This window comes from Cupressus sempervirens, chromosome 8, assembly GCF_028749045.1.
Source record: "Cupressus sempervirens isolate cs-2001-9-10 chromosome 8, ASM2874904v1, whole genome shotgun sequence".
NCBI classification, from domain to species: Eukaryota; Viridiplantae; Streptophyta; class Pinopsida; order Cupressales; family Cupressaceae; genus Cupressus; species Cupressus sempervirens.
The window spans coordinates 440,741,927-440,758,423 of NC_143125.1; positions in this window are offsets into that span (position 1 = coordinate 440,741,927).

Below are 16,497 nucleotides of genomic sequence, written 5' to 3' on the forward strand. Positions count from 1 at the left end.
ATGAGAATGGAGACAAGATTCACCTAAAACTTAATCATCTGCTGCTCTTTGCATTATTTCCTTGAAATTATATAGTCATATGTATGAAATGAAAGACATGAAACAACCTAATAGATCTGAACTATCTGTATTTATCTTCCTACTGCTATTCATACAAGAAGAATATTGCTGAAGAATGTGGTCATAGTCATGGGAATGCATCAAGAACTGGATCTAAAATCTGGTATCACAGTCATGAGTAGATTTCTTCCAAGGAACTAGAACCTACTCCTTTCTCAGTCACAAGAAACTGGAACCCTTACAATGAGAAAGAAAGGGAAAGATATAGACGAGAAAGAATTCCCAGATTGAATCTACAACTGACATCTGTCCACTGGGAATTCAATCTCTCTCAACTAAAAATATCTCTCATTTCTTGCCCATCTAATCTGATTTGATTTTCATCATCACACTCTAACTAATTTGAAAATATCCTCTGCTCAATCATGAAAACCTGTTTGCCAAAATATCTGATTTACCCACTGAAATGCTAGTGAAATTTTAGTTTTTACTAAATGAATCTAAACACATTTTATTTTAAATTCTTGAAAATTTTAAAAAATTATAAAGTTAAAACTTTAGAAAAATCCCTTTAAAAATTGAGTGTGCATCTTTAACAAAAATAATAATAAAATATTATTATTTTTAATTCTTCAATATTTCCATGACTCTTTGAATCCAGGGTCAAATTTCCTTTGACCAGCCTAACATGTGTCAATCCAGGATTCGTCCACCTCATCATCTCCTTGTGCCCAGTGACACATGTCACCTTCCTGCATTCTCGCAAGACTTATCTAGTGAGCAACTCTATTTTGCGGGTATGCGTGAGCCACAAGATGCACCACGTGGCTTCATCTCCTTGCATCGCCTCTAAATCTTCCATCTATGCCATGTCATTATGCCTACGGGACCCACTACCACATGGCAGCTTCCCGCATTCTCGTAATAATTATCCTCCCTGCATTTTTGAAATGTAAGAATGCCCTTGTCGTTCAATGTGGCCACGTGACGAGATCTTAGCCCTCGTCGCCACATAATCACATGTGCATCTCCGTCTAAAATTTATGTTCTTATGTCCAACTAATGTCAATCTTTACTATTCCTCTAGCCAACCATAGGCCTCACTCACATGCCACAACGTTGCCTTTGAAAAGGCTTCTCTTTTTAAGACAACTCTCTTTTGTGTAAAGTTTTATTTAAAAACTTAAAAGAGTGTTATCTCCTTGAATGTGGGATAAAGCTCTTGTAACTTTTACCTTTCCTTTTGACTGTTGCATGTGTTGCATGAGCTCTTCATCTCTGTGCAAGGGCTTCTTTGACAAAACGTAGGCTCCTCCCTCCCTTGCATGCCTCTGCCTTTGTAATTTAAAAGCGTGGGCTTCTTCTCTTGCTGTTTGTATCATGTCTGCTCCTCTCTTATTGCATGAGCTGACTGTTAATTCTTTCTCTAGCATTTCTTATTTGTTGATGCATTTTGTTGGAGCTAGACTTTTTTTTTTTTTGTTTATTTTTGGATCTTCATGTTGGGCGGCTTTTATTGCTGAATTCCTTGCAATACGTGGATGGTCTTTGACTGCATACTTAGGCATGGAGCTACTCCTTTCTTGGCATGACGTTCTTTCTTAATATGCAATGGCTTCTAATCTCTTCTGCTACCTTAGCCCAGAAAAAACTCCTCTCTGATTTAAAAAATGTTGAAGAAGCTCCCCCTACATTTTTTTTACTTTGGCATGGAAGGGATCTTTTTTTCCCCTGCACGATATGGCACTTCTACCTTGGCACACCTCCCATCATGCTATGTATGGTGCTGCAGTAGAGGCTCAGCTCCTAGTTTTATGTGTTAGACTACATTTTTTATGCATGAGCTACTTAATTTGGTTGTTGGTAACTTCTTTCCTCTTCTTAACATGTGCTCTATTCCAGCTCATGATGTGAGTGTTCCTTTCTTTAACATCTGCAGCTCATGCCTTAGTCTTTGATGCCTCCTCTTCTTGGTGAGTATTACTCTGAGGCATGGTTTTCCTTCTTTTAAAATGTCTCCCCTGTTGCTTTAATTTTTTCCTCCTACATTGACACAAGTTCATTACCATTAATTGTGGGCTTTCTTTGTTACACGGTGGCTCTTTTCTCTTGCAAGTGTGGTTCTATGCTCTATAAGAGTTCCTCTACTCCTCCTCTATCACATATACAGCATGAGAAGCTACCATGTCTTCTTCAAACTAAAGATGAACATATATATATTTCTCATTATGCTTGGAACTTTCCTTAGTCATGCTCTTTACTAACTTTTCTGCAAGCGAAGCAATAGACTCAAAAAAATTCAATGCTTCATAATTGGCCAAACATCGGAGATGTTGTATGTTGGATGGGACCTCTGATGCCAATCAATTTGTAAATGGAGATATCTAGATCACACCAATATCAAGCAATTTAGGAAAAATCTTTCACAGGTAGTAATCAACAGAAGACCAAGCCTTAATCTTAAAATTTAAGATATTGCTTGTAGTGTAGCCAAACTTCTCCATTAAATCTTGTGGGAGCTCTCTCACTATTTGCACATCATCTTTCAAAGTTCTTATGAAATGTTCCTTGTCATATATATCTCCAAACTTTCTTGGATCTCGGTAAATACTATTAAAGTGGAACGTGGGAATCACAAGGGTTGCATTCAAAAGGCTTGCCAATGCTACTACATTGTAGATTGATGTGCACTGCTAATTTAGGCCACCATTTGCTTCAATAATTATATAACCAGTAGAAGGTGGTAATCCTCTACTCAATGTACAGTTTATACAAGGTATCCATTCTTCTCCCTGCCTTGTATATTCTAGATGCTAAATATATCAATGTGTTATTATTAAATCCCATGCCTCTAAGCATCATGCCCACCTCCAATGGAGAAAGAGGACATTTCCCATTCTTCCTGTTTATCCCAGGCCTAATGATGCGACCCTTTCTAATGAACTTTCCCTTCCATCCTCTTTTACGTGCAACATTCATCTCAAGCTTCATTATTTTCAATTCTTAGGCTTACTCTGTCTGATGGAATCAGTCGGACCCCAAAGTGGGTCTGGCTAAAAAAAAATTCATTTTCAAACAACTGATACTCCAAATTGATCTACAAAGATCTTCAAACTCATTAGAACCAAATTTGACCACTAATTAATCATTAAAACTCATTTTGTCGCACTTTTCCAACTTGTCAAAATTGCACTAGGAGGTCCTTTGACTGGCTTTGAAAACTGACCAAATGACTTGATCAGGTCATGAAAACTAGTGCACTAAATCTCTATTCTACATTCTTGCATCCTGCCAGATCTTGTCTCATGAAAAATTTGGGGCCAAAAGATATTCAATGCCAAAGTTTCCTTCTTAAGTTAATCTGCAAGAAAACATGTCATAAAGCAATAAACTGGGTTCAGATTTGGCTTGGAAAACTAGGCAAATGAGCACACGGGGAAATGAAAACTGGGGCGTTGGTTCTCTATCACAAGGAAATTATGGATCTACAATTTGGGCTCATGATGAATCATAGGGAAAATTTGGCAAGTGTCTGAAGTAGGCTACCTGGATTTGTAGGATAGTGGACACCAGTAAAATATCATTTTTTGCGAATGGAATGACCTTGGTAAAGTGTGAAGATGGATTTATCAAAACTTGAAAATTGGCACACTTGTAGTATTTTTAGTGGAAAATATAGGAGAACAAACCATTCAATCTTACCTATCATGGATCAGGAGATATGACATCTTGAACAGGGCTCCTAACAAATTTTCAAATGTTGACACCATTAAAAGATACAAATCACGTTTGGAATCACGTTTGAAAACTGATCAAACAGATTCATCATAAGCTAAAACTTGGAACATAACAAGTCTCTGACATCTATAATGCAACACAAAAGGAAATTTAGCATTTTAGTCAACTAGTTCAAAGTTATAGCACATCAAATAGGGATTCTCAGAAATGTGTGCAAAGTACATCAGCATGAAAAATTTAAATGACCAACTTTGAGGGATTCAAAACCTAGTCAAACGGATTCAAAATGACTCAAAATCTAAAACATAGGTTATCAGGTATGGATACTAGACACTCTCAAAGGAGTAAGCCATGACACATTTCTCAGTGCAAGATATTTAGGTGCAAACACAACCTCCTGTCGTTGTTTGATACTAGGGTAGAATTGCAAATTTGACAAATGCTTGGAACAAGACTTCGCCAAATGACTCAAAAACTCAATTTAACTTCACGAAAGGTGCTAGAAGCATTAAACACCTTAGGGATCTCAGATGGAAATTCGGGTACATAGGCATTAAAAGCATTTGTAGGGCTCAATTTTTCAATGGTGCTCAAAATTGACCATGCAATTTTGAGTGCCAACAGTGGCTTTGTCTAGGGATGCATGCCCCTTGTAGGCATGGCAAGATTTCAGATCTCTGGGAGAAGTAGACCACTCCAAAAATTAAAAACTCTCCTCTCGAATAGCTTTATTGAAAACAAGGAAACAACTACGACTACTATGTACAAGCGATGGTCTGGGGCCACCAAGCTTCAACAATATTGTTTATCTCTATCATATATCTAATTTTCATTCCTTTCATCATGAGGTAAACTAAAATTATTACTTACATCAGATTCACCAATTAGATTAACATTCTGAAATGAATCAGTTAGCAAAATTGAATCTACAACTTCACTTTCATAATGCATATAAAAGCTTGCTTCATTCTCAACCACTTGCTCATTATGAAAGCACTGATCAGCATGCTCATACATATCAGACTGAAAATAAAAATCCTCTTCAATTAATAATTTATGCATGCTACCAACTTTGAATATGAAAGCTTCATACTCAACTTGGGGAAATGAATCACACATACCTTCAAATTGCATTTCCTTATGCATATCTGGATGATATTCAAATGAGAAATTTGACTAATACTCACATATGTCATCAACATTAGAATCTGAAGCTAATCCACAATCTTCAAATGATTCTTCAAAATCAGCAAATAGATTTGTCTTCACATTAGAAAGTTCAACATAAAACTCATTGCAAGGTGCATACTGATTTTAATTAACAACCTCATCAAACACTTTGTTATTCATATCATGAGATGCAACATAATCGTCAAATTTACTATCAAACTTGGAAGAAGAACAATCTAATTTCTCCCAGTAGTAGGATAAAGTATCATCATCAAAATCATTCTCAACTAAATCTGAATTGTCCATGTGTTCTTCAAAAAGAGGATTGATAACTCCATGCAAAGAACCTTTGTAGACATTAGGACAAGTAATGTGTTGATCAACATCAAACTCCTCACCATATAATGGATTAGTGAAAACTTTAAAATCATTTCTAACATCACTATCATGAACAATTTTAGCATATGAAGAAGAAGAATTAGAATCATCACAAAAGGACACACCATCAACTCCATCAACGAGGCATGTAGAAATCAAATAAATGTAATTCTCACTGTCTTCATATAGGTGATTCAAATGTCTTGCAAGGAAATCATCATTTATCTTACCAACAGGTGCTGATGCATTAAGCTCATGATCAATCATATACTGATCGTCACTGCATTCATCCTCAAGATACTCTTCTACACAATTAGGTAATACGTCTCTATGGATAACCTCTTTGTCTTCATATTGTGTAGACACATTTTCCTCATAACTTTCAATCTCAAACTGATTTACGCAATTCTGAAATGGACACTCACTTTTAGATTTAGAAATAGTATTCATACCTTTACTAGAAAAAGAGTACTCACTTTTGTCATTACTTTCTTCTTCCTAGTCTGCATCTTATTCACATGAAGATGCATATGTACTATCACAATCCTCTTCTTGACTTGAGCAACAAGTCCCTCCATTGTCTTCACATGATGCTTCTTCACAATATGTTGGATCAGCAATTTCATCTTTATCACTTGATACATCACTTCCAGGTTCTTCACCCTCATATTGAGATAAATACCTTTCATCTTCCTAATTCATTATGTTTTCAACACAATGCAAATCATCAATGGGAAAATGAATGACCGGATTTATATCTTGCATGCATAACTCATCAAGTGAATCAACTCTATCATCTACATTCGTAATACCATAAACATGTACATTCAGTTCAACACGAATGAAAACATTTCTTCTTTGCAACAAAGAGATTTCATGTTCACATGTTTTTATTTCTGAATCTTCAACAAAACTATTTACAATAGCATGGGTGCTTATTTGGTGATCTAAAATCAAAAACTCCTTATGACATTGACTTGTGCTTTGTACCTCATCTTGTCGAAAAACATTCCTAGAGAAGTGACTCTTGGTTAAGCCATATTTTATGTTATTCTCAATCTCTATCATTGTCATGAATGCTTGATGCAAAGTCTTAGGTTCTTTATCTCTCAACAGATAACTCATCTTCTTATCAAATGCATCGAGATAAACCACTAAACACATTTGATCATCCGGCTTGTAACTTTTAGGAATTTCATTTAAAATCTCTGTAAATCTGATATTAAATTCAGGAACCAACTCACCATTCCTGATTTGAATTTTCAAAAACTTATCAAAGTAATTAGAGATGCTTACTCTTTCCCCAAATTTCTTCATGAAGGCTGACAGTAATTCATCCCAGGATGAAATTGAACATGCTGGTAAAAATGAAAACCAATCCCTAGCATCATCTTCTAAAGTCTGAACAAACAACTTCATCCGAACGTCTTCATGAGCAATTTCAAAATCACCAACCAAGTCACCAAACAACTGAACATGATGACTGGCTGAATTTTCATGGTTTCCACTAAACTTAGGTAAATACTTTCTGAGATCATAAGGCATAATATTTGGAAACCATGAATACCATTGAAATTCAATGGCATATATCGCTTGGTAGAAATGGATCTAGGCATTTCACTGACCGACTGCATCCTAGGTGGAATGAATCTTGACATTCTTCACAAATTTGAACTTCATTCACCTATAACAACTTCTAATTTATATTTTGCAGCATATCTATACCCTTCTACCAAATGAACACTTCAAATACACTTCACAACTTTAAAACAAGTTGAAACTTAATCAATGAAGTGTATGAAACTTTTCAAACTATTCTCCTCTTCTTAGTGTTGACACTTCACTTGATGGAGAACACATATGTAGAACTTACTTTCATTGAAAAGAAATCATATGAAAGCATAAAATACCTCAAGTGTTGCTGCATGAAACCACTAATCTGCTGATTGGCCTAGTGCTAACATGAATTCCTCACACCACTAATCATAACCTTACAGAGTCACCATCTCCTTGAAGAGAGAAATGAAATCATAGTTGTGATTCATCTTTATCATTACAAATTCTTATGACAATAGATCAAACAAAACTTTGAAACTTATTTGTCAGAAACTTATATAGATCTCTCTTCTTGCTTGAAAATTCACACAACTTTCAGATCTGTTCAATTCAATTGAAAACTCTTGAAAACATTTATACAACCGATCTATATTGATTCAGAGATCCTTTTGAAAGAGTCGCCACTCAAAAATTGTGAGAAAGATTTTTAAAAATGATTTACAACATATTAGATCTGAATTGAAATTCCAACTTGTAAAATTTGCAAATCTTTAAAACTCTTAGAAGAGAGAAACCTTTATTCAACAATTCTGACTCTGCAATTACAATAGTACTCTAAAAACCACAACTAGCTGAATTGAATGGAAATAAAACTCAATAACACAATCTGTATCCAACCTTGAAACTACTCCTATAAATGGATAAAAATTAATTGGGGTAGGACTGAAATTTTCAACTGAATACACCAGAGATTCTTGTCCTTTTTAACAAAATGGATTACCATTTACTCCCTAGTGGAGTCGCCATTTTGTTGGTGTTTGAAAATGCTGGAAGGTTTTCAATTATCCCCATGAGAAAATGACACATCTAGGGGTAGCTAACTCCCATTATCAACATATCATTTTAGACACATGGCCAACTATAAGGCATGACCCTTCTTCTACTTCAGGATTTGCAAGACCTAGGTGGGTAGACCTTAGATTCAAATGATATCGTACCAGTGCAAAACATATCCCTGAATCTTATTAAGCAGATACAACCCTTATTTCTCCTAAGAACTCATGAAATTGCACAGACCTATGATAGCTAGATGCAGATCTATGAACCTCATAAGTTGAGCGAGGGCATTCTATGATAGCTCTTCAACATGAAAGGGGAAAAGCATTTGATTTATAATGTTGATTTCAACAACCCTCAGATATGCAGCAATAAGAAAGTAATGACCCTGTAGCTGATCAGTGCCTAGTCCATTGGGCAAATTCATGGATCACAAACATACATATGAATATCTGAGACATATGTGTATCTTCAGATATAGATCTATCTATTTAACTTGTAAATAGACATCTATGTTCAGTTTAAATCTCATTCTTACCTGATATCCTCCTCAATAAATTTGCAACCTTGTTGATTTCTATGAAGTATTTACACAATTCCTTGAATTATCAGCAACCATGAAACAACATACAGTCTTAGGGGACTACAACTATGACCTAAACTCTTTGTTCAGAGATCGTAAAACATTGAAGCTCAATGAGAATGGAGACAAGATTCACTTGAAACTTAATCATCTGCTGCTCTTTGCATTATTTCCTTGAAATTATATAGTCATATGCATGAAATGAAAGACATGAAACAACCTAACAGATCTAAACTATCTGTATTTATCTTCCTACCGCTATTCATACAAGAAGAATATTGCTGAAGAATGTGGTCACAATCATGGGAATGGATCAAGATTTGGATCCAAAATTTGGTATCACAGTCATGAGTAGATTTCTTCCAAGGAATTGGAACCTACTAGTTTCTCAGTCACAAGAAACTGGAACCCTTACAATGAGAAAGAAAGAGAAAGATATAGACAAGAAAGAATTCCTAGATTGAATCTGCAACTCACATCTGTCCACTAGGAATTCAAACTCTCTCAACTGAAAACATCTCTCATTTCTTTACCCATCTAATCTGATTTGGTTTTCATCATCACACTCTAACTGATTTAAAAATATCCTCTGCTCAATCATGAAAACTGTTTGCCAAAATATCTGATTTACCCACTGAAATGCTAGTGAAATTTTAGTTTTTACTAAATGAATCTAAAAAAATTTCGACCCAAACTAAATTCTCACTATCTTTTAACCATATTCAGTGATTACTATGTTAAAAATCAGTTCTGGACTCTGTCATCTGAAAAGAATTACAATTTGGGAACCTGGCAGAAAACCTCTTACTACTTGAACACACTGCTACCTGTGCAAAAATTGACCTTAGAATCAGAAAGTTCATCTTCTCCCAATTTCGACGATTTATAATATTGCCTATTTTGCTTATCAAAAACCCCTCAAAAGTTGGTTTGAAAAAGACTCCTCTGCTAGAAAACCTTGGTCTCCACATTTGAATTTTTAAATTCTTGAAAAATTTAAAAAATTCTAAAGTTAAAACTTTAGAAAAATCCCTTTAAAAATTGAGCGTGCATCTTTAACAAAAATAATAATAATATATTATTATTTTTAATTCTTCAATATTGCCATGACTCTTTGAATCCAGGGTCAAACTTCCTTTGACCAGCCTGACACGTGTCAATCTAAGATTCATCCACCTCATCATCTCCCTATGCCCGATGACATGTGTCACCTTCTCGCATTCTCACAAGACTTATCTGGTGAACAACTCTATTTTGCGGGTATGCATGAGCCCTTCCATCCTCTTTCACATGCATCTTTCATCTCAAGCTTCATTATTTTCAATTCTTAGACTTACTCTGTCTAATGGAATTAGCCGGACCCCAAAGTGGGTCTGGCTAAAAAAAATTTGTTTTTAGACAACTGATACTCCAGATGGATCTACAAAGATCTTCAAAATGATTAGAACCAAATCCAACCACTGATTAATCATTAAAACTCATTTTGTCACACTTTTCCAAATTGTCAAAATTGCGCCAGGAGGTCCTTTGATTGGCTTTGAAAACTTACCAAATCACCTGATCAAGTCATGAAAACTAGTGCACTGAATCTATATTCTGCATTCTTGCATCCTGCCAGATCTTGTCTCATGAAAAATTTAGGGCCAAAAGGTATTCAATGCCAAAGTTGCCTTCTTAGGTTAATCTACAAGAAAACACGTCAGAAAGCAATAAACTGGGTTTGGATTTGGCTTGGAAAACTAGGCAAATGAGCACATGGGGAAATGAAAACTGGGGCATTGGTTCTCTATCACGAGGACATTATGGATCTGTGATTTGGGCTCATGATGAATCACATGGAAAATTTGGCAAGTGTCTGAAGTAGGCTACTTGGATTTGTAGGACAGTGGACACCAGTAAAATATCATTTTTTGTGAATGGAATGACCCTGGTAAAGTGTGAAGATGGATTTATCAAAACTTGAAAACTGGCACACTTGTAGTATTTTCAGTAGATAATATAGGGGAACAAACCATTCTATCTTACCTATCAGGGATCAGGAGATATGACGTCTCGAACAGGGCTACTAACAAATTTGCAAATGCTAACACCAGTAAAAGATAGAAATCATGTTTGGAATCACATTTGAAAATTGATCAAACATATTCATCATAAGCTAAAACTTGGAACATAACAAGTCTTTGATGTCTATAATGCAATACAAAAGGAAATTTAGCACTTTAGTCAACTGGCTCAAAGTTATAGCACGTCAAACAGGGCTTCCCAGAAATGTGTTCAAAGTACATCAGCATGAAAAATTTAAATGACCAACTTTGAGGGATTCAAAACCTAGTCAAACAGATTTGAAACTACTCAAAATCTAGACATAGCTTATCAGGTATGGATAGTAGACACTCTCAAAAGATTAAGTCATGACGCATTTTTGGGTGCAAGATATTTAGGTGCAAACACAACCTCCTATCGCTATTTGACACTAGGGCAGAATTGCAAATTTGACAAATGCTTGAAACAAGACTTTGCCAAACGACTCAGAAACTCAATTTAACTTCACGAAACACTTAGACATTCTGAATAAAAGGTGCTAGAAGCATTAAACACCTTAGGGATCTCAGATGGATAGCCGAGTAGATAGGCATTAAAAGCATTTGTAGGGCTCAATTTTTCAATGGTGCTCAAAATTGACCATGCAATTTTGAGCGCCAACAGACACCATCACAACCACTATCTTGGTTTTCATCATCATCATCATCATCATCATCATCCTTATTATTGTGATTAGTAGAAGCATCATCATCGTGATCAGCAGTAGTATCATTTGCATTAGGAGCATCATTGACTAACTCTCAATTGTGATCCACTTCTTCCTCTTCCTCGATATCTTCTTCTTCCATCTCATTATGCTTTATCAACCCTCCCCTTGGATCATGTATAAAAAAAATGACCAACCCAATTTATGTGGAACATCAAAGTAAAATACCTACTCACATTGCCTTGGAAGAACATAGGACCCATCCCCAACTAGCTCAAACAACCTTGTATTAGTCATTAGAAATTAATTCTTATACTCAATAACAATTCTATTAGGATCATTTTGATTGAGTCATAGTATGTACCATATGATGATGAAGAGAATTAATTTGAAGGAATTAAAGTCATAGTCAAGTATATCAACCAAAATTCCATAGTATCTATTTTGAGATTCTTGAGGATGTAAGTCATTTCTAGATAAAATATTGGACACTTGGAAGACTACGCTTATCCTAGAATCACAAGTTCTCTACGTCTCATCTAAATATTTGATGCAAAATTTATAACCATTGTATAACATAGAATAGTGGTGTTTCACCTACAATAAACATTTATAAATTGTTACATCATGAGTTCAAAAACATACGGTTAATTAACAAACTTATAAGTACCTGGAGATCTCTTAAACCATATGCTAAATCTATTTCCTTTTGTTTAACATTGTGATCTCCATTAAAATGATCTTGTTTAAAAAATGAAGACATAGATTCCCATTTTAATCTATGACCAAAATGATGACATCGTTCAATCCATACCATCATCCAATCTTGATTGTTTCCAATAAAAAAATTATTGCATCCCACTCTTTAGCTGTACGAAAGTAAATAGATGACTTACAATAGATTTATTTTGAAGATTAAGAACTAATTAACTATAATAACATCCCATAATCTATTACCTTGCACTTTCCTAAATCTACCTTTCCCCACCAAGCACTCCCCTTCAAATTTTATAATGGAATCGAGATCCCAAATGCAATCTATATGGGTCTTTGCTGCAAGATTAAGAATATATTGAGTAATGTACACCATCATTTGCTATACCATATATCCCTCAATCATAGAACCCTCAAAGCATGCTCTTTGTTGAACCAAACCCTTCAAAAATTTCAAGTGTCTCTTAACCATCCACATTGACCTAGGTTGTATAGGTCCACATAATTCAATATCCTCAACTTAGTGTATTAGGTAGTGTTCATATGCATTGAAAAAAGTTGAAGGTAAACACTTTTGCATTTCATGCATTAGTAGATGAATTCTTTCCTTCCAATATTTTATATATTCTTTATGGATTTCTTTAGATGAAAACCACCTACAAGGGATTCAAGACACAAAAACATATAAGTATGAGACTTTGCAATATATTACTTATTTGATATATTAAACAAATATCACTACTTACCTCATGTATTTTCCAAGATCGTATGTCTCTTATTTTATATTATTGTCAAAGTTGTTTGGGAGTGATAAGACTAGCACATATTGAAACAATTATCAAGTGATTATTTCATTTTTTCCAATGTAATACAATGAAAATTGAATGCAGTTTCACAAATATATTATAAATAAAAAAGTGTATTGAAAAACTTGTGCAATAAAATAAATAATATGAAATATTATATAAATACTTGATAAAAACTAAGAGTAATAGGCCACTTCGATGGGGAAACCTCCAAATATCTCCAATGAGAACACACATCACAATATGATCTTCAAATAAGACTCACAACCTCCTATATATACCTAATTATGCTTAGATTAAATAGACACAACCCTACATGATACCTAGGCCAACCTACCTACCTAAATAATAATATAATAATGATAACATGACTTAATTGAGGATTAATATAGCCATAATTTGACTATTCATAAACCTATATACACCAATATTAAGGGCTTAGCATGCCCCCCTCTTGAAAGAAGCATTTTCCTCAATGTTAACCAAGTGTGGATTATTTTGAATGAACTCCTCATCCTCCCATGTGGCCTCTTCAACTAGTAAGTTCTTCCATTGGAAGAGATACTGAGTGAGGGATCTATTCATTAGCTTCTTCCTATGTGTTTGAAGAATGCACTGTAGTTCCAAAATTATTCTTCCTTCTTCATCAAGTGTTGGTGTAGTAACATTTGAGTAGGAATATTCTATGTAATTACCTTCCTCAAACAAGAAACATGAAAAAATGGATGTATCTTTGTTTCTTGTGGAAACTTAAGCTTGTAGGCAACACTACCAATCAGTATGGTCCATAATATCTTGGAGACAACTTATTATTCTTTTTTTTATTACTTCATTGAGATTTATTTATAAAGCTGCAATCTCAAGAAGACCCAACTCCCAACTTCAAAATTTCTTTCATTATGATGTTGGTCCACTTGTTGTTTCATTCAATTTTGTGCCATAGTTAAATCCTCCTTGAGATGTGAAAGTACTTGTTGTTGATGAAGCAAGTGGTCCTCTACTACCTAAACTCTTGGTGACACCTTTAATGATGATGTGATGGAAGGAGGATGATATCCATAAAGTGCCAAAAATGGAGACATTTTTGATGAGCTATGAAAAGAAGTATTGTAACACCATTCTAAAAGAGGTAGCCAATCTACCATTGAGATTGTTTTTCTAAAGTGAAACAACAGAGATATCCTTCCAAACATTTATTAACAACCTTAGTTTTTCCATATGATTGAGGATGGTATGAAGAACTATGAGCCAATTGAGTACCCAAACATGAGAATAAATCTTTCCAAAAGTGACTAGTAAAGATAGGATCATGATCACTAAAAATAACCTTAGGTGTACCATGTAGATTTTGGATATTCTCCAAGAAATTTTTTTCCACTATACTTGCTATAAAAGGTTGTGCTAATGCAATGAAATGTGCATATTTAGTGAGGCGATCAACTACTACCATGATGATATTATTACCTTTAGATTTGGGAAGCCATGTGATGAAGTCCATGGATACCTCTTTCCAACATTGGATAGGAATATATAATGGCTACAAGAGACTTGGTGTCTTAATTGTTTTCCCCTTATTTCTTTGACAAACCAAAATATTCAATCACAAATTTTTGAACATCACCTTTTAGCCCTTTCTAAAAAAACTTTCTTGACCCAATGTTATGTCTTCAAAAATCCTGAATGACCACCAATTGGGGATTCATGTAGTTCTTTTAGAATCTTGTGTTTAAGAGTGGAATATTTGTTAACATACAAGAGCTCTTTATACCAAAGAATATCCCCTTTAAAAAAACTTATATGAACTACTAGGGTCACTTTTTATTTTTTGGATGAGATTACTTCTTGCATTATCATTTTGCCACTCTTCTTTGGCTTCTACCACCCAATTTTCTTGTAATATTGAACGAGCACACAATAAGGTTTCTTATTTTTCATCCTTCCTGGAAAGTGCATCGACCACAATATTTTTCTTCCCTTTCTTTTATACAGTTTCAAAGTCATATCCCAACATCTTAGTGACCCATTTTTGTTGCTCTTTTGAAGATAGTCTTTGTTCCAAAAAATATTTTAGGCTATCATGATCTGTCTTAACCTTGAAGTGTTGACCCATTAAAAAAGGCCTCCATTTTTTAATTGCATGAAGGATTGCTAACATTTCCTTCTCATAAATAGGTTTGAGTTGATTTTTACCTTTTAATTGATGACTCTCAAAAGAAATTGGTCAATCTTCTTGCATGATAAGTGCTCTTATCCCATTTCTATAGGCATCACATTCCACAATGAATTCCTTGGTGAAGTTTGAAGTGGCCAACACTGGAGTTGTACACATAGCTTTCTTCAATTTCTCAAATTATACATTAGCATATTCATTCCAATGAAAAGAATCATTCTTCCATAAAGTGGTGAGGGGTGTTGCTATACAACCATAATTCTTCACAAATATTATATAGTACCTTGTTAATCCCAAGAAACCCCTCAGCTTCTTAATGGTTTTTGGAATATGCCATTCCATGATAGCCTTAATTTTGTTAGGGTCCACTTTTACTCCTTCATGTGAAACTATGTGTCCCAAGTGCTCCAGCTCCTTAAGACAAAAAGCACACTTGGATGGCTTAGTATAGAGTTGATGATCTTTGAGTAATCGTAATGCTTGATCTACATGCTACAAATTTTCTTCCCAAGTCTTAATATAAATTAATATATCATCAAAAAACACTATCACAAACTTTCTCAAGAAATTCTTAAAAATGAAATTCATCAAACATTAGAATGTAGATGGTGCATTGGTAAGACCTAATGGAATCACTAAAAATTCATAATGACCCTCATGAGTTCAAAATGGTGTCTTGCAAATATTTTCCTCCTTAGTCTAAATTTGGTGATAACCTTGTCTAAGATCTAACTTGGTAAAACACATAGCTCCATTTAATTCATCTAGAAGATCATCAATGACTGGAATAGGAAACTTATCTTTTATGGTGTACTTGTTGAATACTCTATAATTTGGACACATGCACCAAGTTTCATCCTTCTCATGAACCATCATAACAAGTGAGGAGTAAACACTTTGGCTATGCTTGATAATTCCCACCTCTAGCATTTCCTCAACAATATTTTTTATCTCACTTTTTTGTTTGTGTGGGTACCTATAAGGCTTGATGTTTGGTGGCTAGCTCCCTAGAACTAGTTCTATGGGATGTTAATGATCCCCCTTAAGAGGAAGTCTTTTAGGCATATCTCTAAGAATCACTAAGTAATGATCAATGTTGCTTGTAAATTTGGATGAGTAAGAGCATTAGATCGAGAGACTTCTAATAAACATAGCTGGGCCACAATTCCATCTGCTCCTTTCTTGAGAAAATTTTTCATTTTATGAGAGCTTACCATCTATAAAAATTTTCCTTCAATCCCCTTAGCTCCACTACCTTTCCTTTTTATTGAAACCACATGAATAGTTCTTGGAAGTTTATCTCAATTGTTCCCAATATAGTAAGTCATTGAATATCCACCGCACGCATGGATATTGCATACATTGGGGTATCAAGTAGATAATCTCCCATGGATAATTTGATGCTATGACACTTCCTTGAATAACTAACTATGCCTCCATCTACAATCAAAACCTAAAACTTTGGGGCTAGATATATAAAACAATTTAGAAGAGTTGCCAACTTTTTGTTGATGAA